Genomic DNA, 11,815 nt, shown 5'->3' with positions numbered 1-11,815 from the left:
GATTGCCCATACTGACCAATTTCAGTTTCATGAGTATCATTAAAAGAACTTGTTCCACCTTCTGGTTGTTGTGAATTAGTGAAACTAATATTGGGTGGTGGCTCATCTTATTCCCTCCACTCCGTAGAGAGCCATTCAGGTTTATTAACTTGGCATGGTGATGAAATCCTCTCTCATCTCATGTTGCATTGAACTTGGTTATCTACGATAGTTTGTTGTCAAGAAGAAACACCCTTAAAAGTTACAGCGCTAAACTCCACGTATAATTCAATAATGCCAATACCGGGATTTTTTTATGGTAGTTGAACATCATCTAAACATCTCAGTTATTACATAATTTGAATGACTGATAGCAAATCTTGCCGGATCCTGAAGAAATTAGAAGCGGATATATGATACATGAAACTCCTTGGTTGTCCACCGTCTCAATACTTTCTTCAATGGATCTCTTTAAGTTTTTGTTAGAGATGTTGTTTTCGATATAAAAATATGATTGATGCTCTAATGAAAATATAATTTGCAGTGATTGAACCATTATAGCAAACTAAAACAAGTGAAGTCTTTGCTATTGTTGGAGACAAGAAGAAGAAGTACGGGTGAGTGAGTTGAAAGAGAGTAAATAGTGTGCGAGATTGAAAATGGGCTACTATGGTTGGTTTATATAAAAAGTTCGAATTTTGACTAATTTCATTTATGATCATTACATGTTTGACCATCATAATTACTGACTGGTATAAGTTTGGCTGTCCTACTTTGTACTAATTATTGATCGGTGAAGGTTTAACTGTCCTACTTTGTGTTACGTACTGACAAGCGCAAGTTTGACAATCCTACTTTGTACTTTTTACTGATCGGTGCAGGTTTGACCGACCTACTTTGCATTAATTACTAACTAATACAAGTTTGACAAATCTACTTTGTAGTAATTACTGACTGGTGCATGTTTGACCAACGATATAAGCTTGACCGTACAAATTATTGATCGGTGCAGGTTTGACCATCCTAATTACTAATCAGTGCATGTTTGACCTTCCTACTTTGTACTAAGTACTTCGTAATAATTTTTTACTAGTGCAGGTTTGACCGTCCTATTTTCTAATATTTTCGGGATTTGTATTTTTTTAAAAAAATAAAACATAAAAAATATGACTTAACTATTATTTTCTAATATAAATTTTTAAAAAAATTTAAAACTCCTCAATGACAGCTATGCTTGGCCGTTAAGAATTTTTTTAAAAAAAAGGAAAACTGGAGAGAATCTCCCATTTTCTAATTTTCTTTATTAAAAAATAAAAAAACATGAAAGTGGGAGAAACTCTCCCGTTTTCACATTTTTTTAATTAAAAAATAGAAAATGGGAGAGCTTCTCCTGTTTTCTATATTTAAAAATAATAATAATAAGGTTAAAAAGGGGAAAGTTTTCCCGTTTTCCTCCAAAATGCACATTCTGGTAAATAATCCAGAACATGCATATTTTAGTATTTTTTTTTGCAATATTTAAAAAAAAGGCCAAAATAAGCAACATAATTTAGTAAAGTTAGAAGGTGTAAATAGGGATCATTGTCATCATCCAAAAGAGAAAGAGAGAAATAACTCACTAGAGATTCCATCATCAAAGAGATAAATCTTTGCTTGAATTAGACATCGGACATCAACCCTTAACCCGCGAGCTGAGTACATGATAACCACCGCAATGTCTCGAAGTAGGAGATGAGTATGCCCATCTGACTCCAAAACATTGCAAGGCTTTCATTGGTACTCTGCTTGCAAACATTTAAAAAAGAAAAATTCAAACTTATTTGCTATAAGCAAATATATAATAAACATGTTAAAACATGACGAAATAAAAGGCGAATATAAAATAAGTTGTATAAACCCTATGTTCCAACATAGTGGATCCATCCTAATACATGCCTAAACATGAAATATAATTGGATCTAAATAGCAAAAAGAATCTAAAACAATCTGAGATGATCAACATAACATTTATCTAACGCACAACAAGCTCTAAGGATAACAACCTGGAGAAAAATTTTGAGTAAATTTAATGAGTAATAGACTTACTTAGTAAGGATTTAGTGAACAGTTAAAAATCGTAGAGACTAGAATAGAGGAAAGGCTGAAAATACACTTTCTAACCCACAAATTCAATATCAAACATATATTACAAATTAAAATGAGCTCATACATAGAATACAAGTATAAAATATAGAAAATAAGCTCATGTATAAAAATTAATAGGCACAACTCAAGTATAAAATATAGCACATAAGACTCAAGGCTTGCATATTTAAAACTAAATCATTTTTCTTACTAAAAATCATCCTGAACTTAACCATGGCAGCTGCTAGGTACCGAGTTCACCATGACTATGTTATACATAAAGATAAGGTTGTGCCTGCTTTGGCATTTGCTTAAGTCCACTCATGTGGTGAACCAGTAGGTGTCTTAGTTATATGGATCAAGGTCCCCATCTGTGTTTACATTAGATTTTCTCCACACCTCACTAATAAGGAACAAACATAATCCTGATCAACCATGCCGCCTCTCAATAAGTTAGTCGGCAAAGATCGCTATTGTAGTAGTCAAGTCTTTAACTCAATGTCATCAATGTAAACAGCATCTTAAAGTATTATATTACAATGCATAACATTGTTGGCATGTATATAAGTATAATCTCAAATTCAAGGTAGCATTTACACATACAAAAATACATACTTTCCTTCTCAATTAATAATAGGAAACTCACTTACAAGCCAAGCTATATGTGAAATTATTTTTATAGAATGGAAGTATTTCATAAAAAATTAAAGGTCTTGTCTAAATCGAGGATAGCAAATCTTTTTTTCTAAAACTATAGAGAAATGCTTTGAAATGGTAATCATTCATCAAATCATTTTTTACATTGGAAACCTTCCATATATTTTAGAAACATTTTGAAACATTTATAAATGAGTAATAAAGCCAAGAGTAAGATATTGTAGGACAAGTTATGTAAATATGTAAATATCATTGATTAAGTAGTGAAAATATTATAAAACAAGTTAAGTACTTAGCGCTTATCCAAAATCTTGTCTCTTAAACAATTTTGACCTTATGTAAACTTTAATTTTGAAATATGTACACATGAGTAAATATGCATTTCCAATTTCTGTACATATTTGATAAGTGTTTAAATGTGTGTAATTTTGTATCATGCAGATGTAAACTTTGCTTGCATATTTGATGAAATTATCGCTCACTTATACTTGATTTGTTGTAATTTGGTTTATAGGGCATGGAAAGGGCTATTGAAGGACAAGGGAGCATTTTGAGGTGTCTTCTAGGCAAAATGAATAAGTTCAAAGCTAAAGAAGACCCATACATGCTACCAAATGGCCATATACATTGAAAGTATGGTTTTCCCATTCCAAGGAGTTGAAGAAAATGGAATTCTATGAGCATACGGGCATATATCCATATGGAATTTCCAAAATTGCATAGTGGCACTCATACATGTTTATATACACATATGAATTTTTGAAAACTCGATTTTTAGCCCAATGAAACACATACCCCCGCCCATATGCCTATATGCCATCCTATAAATTGGATGCTTATTTAAGGCACTTTTTAGGGTTTAAAAAGGAAGCTTTTGATTAAGGTCATCCTTGGAGACACCTCTTCATGGAGAGGAAAAGAACAAGAAGATCCATCACACAAAAACACATCACTAAGCGTTGGAGGCTATCAAGGACTTAAGAAAGCCATTTTTAGGAGAGATTCTGATGGCAACATCTGAGTTTCTTTGAAGTTCATCCATTCATTCACCAAGATTTTGAGACTATGGGAGTTTTAAATGTTTATTTTTAATACAATGTATTTGTTTGGTTTCAATTTGTGTTCCCCTTTCATGGGAAACTAACTTGTTAGGTATTTAGGCATGATGAACCCTATGGTTCTTTGGTGCTTAGACATTAGATGTTAATCTTTTATCGATTGATGGCTTTTCTAGATTCTAATAAGTGTGCTTTTATTACAATGGTAATCTATGTAGCGACAACCCAGATTCGCATTTTGATTTATGTATGTGATGTGTGAGAACTCCACTATGTGTAGATTTACCTTAATAGACTAGAATTGTGATTACGCCTAGTGATAGGGTAGTGAGGAGTATGACATTTCAAATCTATCACCTCACAATTCTTCTAAGATTTAGGTTTTCCCAAAACTTTAATCCAATAATAAAGAGCCGCATCGGCTTCGTATGGGATTGCTTTGAGAAAGGGATTAATACACCTTAGGAACCTTTGGTCCATCACCTATCAATCGTTGGTTTAACATCATTATCTAGATCTTTATTGAACCCCTAGGGAGATTCATTGCCCAAATAACTCCCAATGTATAATTTGCCCCTATGAGTAATCATAGTCACTGATGAATTTACATAATTAGTTTATTTTAAATTCTTCTTCAATCAATCTCTTGTTTAGGCTATATAATAGAACTATAGTTTGCGCTCGTAACTTTTAGTCCTTGTGGGTTAGACATCTTACTCTCCAGAGTACACTTTATTGCTTGACATAACTCATACACTTGTGGAATCAAGATTGAATTAGCAATGCATGAAAAATTTAAGGTAGCAATGGAACGAGCTACTAAATTTTGGGTGAATTAGTGATGAACTTCGTGAGTGAGCTTAAAAGCACAAGTGTAGGTGTGAGCCCCACCCCTTAATCAAATCCTAGCCATTGCTTTTATCTCTTAATCCTAGCCGTTGGTTTTACTTTCAATCTTAGCCATTGATTTTGTTTTTGTTTAGTTTCAAAACCCTAGCCGTCTCTTCAAATTTTTTTTGGTTTTAGATCATAGGGGGAAAGAGAGAGAGAGAGAGAGAGAGAGAGAGAGAGAGACTTGCGTCGTCTCTTTCTCTTTCTTTTTGCGGGTGGTGTCGGCGACGAGGACGGGAGAAGGGTCTCATCGTCACCGATTTCATTTCACTGTTATTGTTGAGGTAAGGTTATGAGTTTTTGTTATTGCTCTTTCTTATGCTTGTTTGTGACATGTTACTAGTTAGGGTTAGGGTTTGGTGAGAATTGATTTGATTTTAGTTTGAGGATAAAATTCAGAAAGTCTCTGTTAGCATAGTAGAGATCTCTAATTTATTTCAAAGATATAGATATGGAATTTGGAAGAGATCAGAATAGAAAAATTGTAGATCGAGATCTTTTTTAGCTTACTACGAAATTTCAGAATTTTTGGAGTAGTATCCTACAAATTATAAATTTTTAGACGCAGGTGACGCGGACAGGATTTCTGTTCAGCCCTTGAACAGTTTTTGATTATTTTCGTAATTGTAAGTTCTGTTTTAGATTTATATTTATATAAGAACGTTATATAGGACGATGTTATATTTGTCTCTGCAAAATTTCAGAATTTTTAGACATGTAAATTGTGATATATGAGCAGATTTCTATAGGTGTGCTCAATACTATTTCTGCAGAGAACATTATGATTGCTTAGACAATTTGATGGTCTGGTAAATGGAATTTGGAGAAGAGTAACATAACAAAGTTATATATTTTGATGTTACCTAATTACCTGAAAATTTTCAGATTTTATGCATATGTAGTTTGTGAGATATAGCCCTATTGGTATAAGTGTCTCAGATGAAGATGCCTAGTTTTCTCATAAGTTTGAAGTTTTTTTGATTTGGGTTAGAATTTGCAAAAGCTACGTTGATTTTAATCTTAAGGTTTGTAGGTGAGTTGGTTATTGGTCTTGACCTTGGTAATTTTGTTAGTGTTTGATTTGTTTTTGCATTCGTGTGAATTTTTAGAATTTGTTTACTTGTAATTCGATGGGTTATTCCCAAATTAGGACTTCCCTGAGAAATACTCGATTGGTGTAAGAATTCAAAAAAATCGGTTGTTAATCGGGTAAGTATCCTACATATAAATCATATTATATGTATATACTCTAGTTTTTCTGAACATCCGAAAAATTTTTGAGAAAAAAATAATGATTTTATGTATTTATTTATATTTTGAATTATTTATTTATTATTATTTTTGGAATTATTTTAAATTATTTTAAAGTTCCAGTTAATGATATTTTATTTTGGATTAGAATTAATTGAAAGGTTTAAATATTTTATTTACATTTGGATTACTTAATTTTTGAATTCCAGATATTTATTTACTTTCTGATTAATTACTATTGTGTTTTTCTTTATTATCTATTCATGTTTGGATTCTATTAACTGGATTATTTTGATATGATAAAAATGGGATCATGTGACTGCAAATTACTTGCATTTTGCCCAGTATGAATTTTGATAGTTTATTGTTTTGTGATCATTAAATATTTTGACAAAGTACTCGTAGTCCCCAAACTAACTTTGCAATAACCCTGTCACTGGGGGTTAAACTCTGACCGTGTCGACATGTACTCTGATATAGAAACTATAGTTTCCCACCATTTTCCGTCGGTGAAGAATAACGGCCTCTGATAATTCTGGCTCGGGTCACCGAGGGTAAACTTATGAGTTCTAATATTCTGGCTCGGGTCACCGAGGATAAATATATGAGATCTGTTATTTTGTTTTGACAATAGTTGTTTGGGGGACCTATATGCTTGGTTTTGACATCTGTGTTTATTTGAAATAAATTTGATTTTTGATTTTGATTTTGATAATTTATGATTTTTTGTAAATGATCCCTATAATTTTTTTAGTGGGTGCTTACTGGGCTGTCAAGCTCATAATCTGTTGTTAATTTTTTTTTCAGGTTTTGAGGCCTTGTATGCCTACTTGGTTTCAGCCTTCTAGGTGTACGGCCGTTTGTCGGCGTCCCTGGTCCATAGAGCTGGGTTCGGGGCGTGACAGTAGGTGTTGATCAAGTAATAATAATGTATGTTAAATGAGGCCAATCCCATGATGAAAATGACTACTAGCTACTAAATCCCTTCTATTATCTAATAGAAAAAAAAATAAAGTTCAAATTTTAACAAGAAAACAAGAAAGATTATGAATTTGCTTACAAGATTACAAACAAGTATCAAGAAAATATCAATTTTATGAAAATGGTATTTAGAACAAGATTTCTTTTGATTGTTAAAATGTAAAATACTTCAATTTAAAGATTTTTGAGTCAAATTCTTCTTGATCATGGGACCGTGGAGGTTCCTAACTTAGACTAGTACTTATCTTTAAGGGGCTATTTGGTTGTCTGTAAGTGAAATTACAGTGTAACTGCAAATACTGTATTTCAACTTACATCAATGTTGTTTGATTTGTTGTAACTGAAAATGCTGCATTTACTTTTTATTTGTTTGGTTTGATGTAACTTTAAAGCAATAGTTACCATGTCAATAGGATGGTGAGATTACACAATTATTTAATAATATTATTAATTATTTAATACTCTTCATAAAAATTAATTTAAGTAAAAATAATTAATTTAATAAATTATTTATTAAATTAAATAATATTTAATATTTTTTTAATTTTATTACTTGAAAAATTTATAATTAAATTTTAAAAGCACTAACTCTATTAATTATTTATAATATTTTCAATTATTAAAATATTTTATGATAAAATTATTTAATTATATAAATGTTAAAATATAAAAAATATCATATTTATTTAATTTTATTACTTAAAAGAATTTTTTATAATTAATTTTTAAAAACAATATAATATTTTCAATTAAAAAATATATATTTTTTTAAAGTTTTTAATTATATAAAGATTACTTTATAAAAATATTTAATATTTTTTAATTTTATTACATAAAAATATTTTTATAATTAAATTTAAAAATAATTTAATTTATTAAATATTTTAATAATTAAATATGAGATAAATATGATGGTGAGTAGATACCATTTACATTACTGTATTTCAACTTACAACAAATTTTGTTGCAAGTTGAAATGCTGCAAAAGTATAATAAACTGTAAAACATTTTCCATGTAGAATTCATTTTACAGCAAATCAAATAATATTTTACATGTTAAACCAGTTGTGGGCTCCTTTCTTTTCTCACGGCCTTTAATTAGGGTTAGACCGGTTAAAATATGGATCACAAATCAAATTTTAATTTTTTTTAGACTTCAAGGGATTGTGAGTTCATGGCTTCCATAAGAGGCAAGACTCTAATGTTAATTACCCCAGACTAATGAATGAGAGAAAATTAATTTGACCAATTGCATAAATTTGATTGAGAATACAACGATTAGAAAACTTTCACTCTTATAATTTCATTTCCCTAATCTCTCTCTAGCTTTACATAATTTGAATCTATTTTGACTTTGTTTTATCCTAACTTTTCGCCAAAGATCACGCTGAGGATGTCTCCTTTGACTTTGTTGACCTTGGTCTTATCTTTCTTATTTGTGTCTTGAATATCAACTGGATTTCAAGTTGTGGCTTCTCTTTGTTTGTGAATTACAAATTTGATTTAAGCTTTTGAAAACTCCGGCATTTCACACTTGTGAAGTTTTCAGTCTTTGACTCATGAAGCTTTTTAATCTTTGACTTTTGATGGCTCGAGATTCCTAAACTCATTTGTCCCATTATTTGAATTTTTTTTAAGCCTCGACTCTCCTATGCTTTTGAGCCTTAGCTTGTGCATCTTTGAGTCATGACCATTCATATGATTCGGTCACTAACTTGATTGCTTTGACTTTTTTTTAAAAAAAAAAATATTTCATGGATTTTTGGGTAGTGACCCCCCATTTGTTTGTGAACCATAAATTTTTTTTTTTTTTGCAGTTTGAAGGCTCGGTATCTCACGCTTTGTGAAGCCTCTTTCTTCATCATTATCATTTAGGGAACTTTTTCACCAATTGAACATTTTTAGTCAATTTGAGAGAGTTCTTTTTTCTTTTTGAAATATGTGGTGAGCATTGTTCAACAATTTTCTTGCTCGAGAAAGACCCCTATTTGTTCGTGTGGATCCTTAAAGATTTCTTATTAAAGAACTTTTTTTCCACTCAATTATTTTATTTCATTAAGAGGGTTTCAAGAATTGATGTTCAACATATTTTTCATTCATTCAAGAAAGTCTCAAAAGGTAATGAGGAAACTCTTGAAAAGAGCTCTCTACCACTAGATGGGGACCTCAGCATGAGTTTATGGTCTTCAACATATATTTTCTTACTCACTCAAGAGAGTCTCAAGAGGTAATGAGGAAACTCTCGAAGAGAGTTCTCTACCACTACATTGGCCTTAACATGAGATTCATGGCTTTCATATCATTTTTTTTATCCACTCAAGAGAGTCTCAAGAGGTAATGAGGAAACTCTCGAAGAGATCTTTCTACCACTACATTGGACCTCAACATGAGATTCATGGTCTTCATATCATTTCATATCCACTCAAGAGAATCTCAAGAGGTAATGAGGAAACTCTCGAAGAGAGTTCTCTACCACTACATTGGCCTCAACATGAGATTCATGGCTTTCATATTATTTTTTTATCCACTCAAGGAGTCTTAAGAGGTAATGAGAAAACTCTCGAAGAGAGCTCTCTACCACTACATTGGATCTCAACATGAGATTTATGGTCTTCATATCATTTTTTTTTATCCACTCAAGGGAGTCTCAAGAGGTAATGAGGAAACTCTTCGAAAAGAGCTCTCTACCACTACATTGGCCTCAACATGAGATTCGTGGTATTGACAATATTTTCCACTCACTCAAGAGAGTCTCAAGAGGTAATGAGAAAACTCTTCGAAAAGAGCTCTCTACCACTACATTGGCCTCAACATAAGATTTGTGGTCTTGAAAATATTTTCCACACACTCAAGAGAGTCTCAAGAGGTAATGAAGAAACTCTTCGAAAAGAGCTCTCTACCACTACATTGGCCTCAACATGAGATTTGTGGTCTTCATATCATTTTTTATCCACTCAAGAGAGTCTCAAGAGGTAATGAGGAAACTCTTGAAGAGAGCTCTCTATCACTACATTGACCTCAACATGAGTTTGTGGAAATGTGCCTGGAAATTTACAATAATGCCCTCGACTTTCACTAGAATTTCATTTTTTTCATATTTTGCATTTTAACCCCTCTCGTGGCATTTTTGTAGATTACTCCTTTGAATTCCTATGAATTTAAGGATTTATGCAGCTAGACCCTCTAACTTTTCATTTTTTCACATTCTATCAAATTTTGCAAATAAACCCCAAAACTCATCTTTTTTTTTCATTTTTTTTTTAAATATATCCAAGATTTCACCTTTTTTTTTTTGCATTTTTTTGTGCTAATTTTGCAAATAAGTCCAACAAAAAAAAATTCAACGCTTCATTTTTTCCTACAATTTTTATATAAGTCCTCCAACATTTCACTTTTCACATTCTCTAAATTTCTTTTTTTTTAATCATTTCATTTTTTTAAAATAATATTTGACAACATAACATTGGCATCCTCTAATCTTGGCTAATAAACACCATAAGACAACGGCTTGGCTATATTGCATGCGAGATGTGGACCGTGTCACATTAACATATGCACACATGAACATGAATATTCACTGGAAAATAAACACTATGGCTAGAGATTTATAGGACTCATGTGTTTGAGGGTGAAGAGAGGATAGAGAGAGAAATCAAAAGAGATTTGCTCATATGAATGCATGGTACCATGTATGCATTATCTTTTTATTTTTTTTTAACATACACGTATATAAAGAGCCATGATCATATAATAGGCATTCAATGCGTCCATGAGTTGGCAAAGGATTTGAGAATGAATATATATACAAATATATATATATATATATATAATTGAATTTTGTATCCCATGCATATTAAACCCAGATGCTTTTAAATGTCATACCTTGTTCGCTTTTTTTCTCCACCCGCAAGAGTGTTTCCTTTTTGTTTACTCCGTTCTTTCTTTGTATTGCCTCTCCGACCCTCTTTCTTCTCTTCTCTAGTCTCTCTCTTCCTCTAGGCTCAATTTTTTTTTTTTCTCTTTTATTTCCCTGTCTCTTCTCTCTCCTTTTTTATATGTCCTTCTCTTCTATCTATCTTGATCACTCGGCCTCCCGAAACCGGGATTTTTTTATTATATTATAATTATTTATTTTATTTATTTTTATGAATTTTTTTATTAGATTATCATTATCTTTTTCATGAATTTTTGCCTATTTTATTTATTTATATTTTATTTTTCATCATTATCTTTTCTTGAATATATTGTTTTAACTAATTAATTTTTTTAGCATCCGGATCCTCTTCTTTGTTTTATCCAAATCATTAATTAATTTTTTTATTATTACTTTTTTATCCTCACTTTTTTTCAGATTTATTTACTTAATATATTTTTTTATTTTAATAAATCCGATTTTTCCTTGGATTTATTATTTTTAAAAAAAAATTAAATCCTTTTCTTTATCAACTTTGAAAAGGATATTTTTATTTAACCGAATTTCAAACCGGAGATTATCTCTTTTTTCTTGAAGGATTTATCCTTCTTTTTATTAATTTAAAACTTGGATCTTCTTTTTTTTTTTAACCATAACTAATTTTTTGGGATAAATATGGTTTGTTGAAAAAATATTGGAAAATGATTTTAGGAATGTATCCTCCTTTCTTTTTTCATTTTATTTATTTATTTTTTTTTATCAAAAACAATTATTTTATATCCCAACCATCCTCTTGGATAAGGATGGTTATTATTATTTTTTATTCGAATTAAGAAAGGATATTGGGAGGTTCTAAAAAATTATCCCTCTTTTTCATAATTATCTCCCTAAATTGATCCCGGTTGTTCAATCATTTGATAACCAGAGAGGGGTAAATGCATTAAAAAGGGACAAAATTTAG

This window comes from Dioscorea cayenensis, chromosome 14, assembly GCF_009730915.1.
Source record: "Dioscorea cayenensis subsp. rotundata cultivar TDr96_F1 chromosome 14, TDr96_F1_v2_PseudoChromosome.rev07_lg8_w22 25.fasta, whole genome shotgun sequence".
NCBI classification, from domain to species: domain Eukaryota; kingdom Viridiplantae; phylum Streptophyta; class Magnoliopsida; order Dioscoreales; family Dioscoreaceae; genus Dioscorea; species Dioscorea cayenensis.
Note: the sequence above shows the minus strand (reverse complement) of the source record.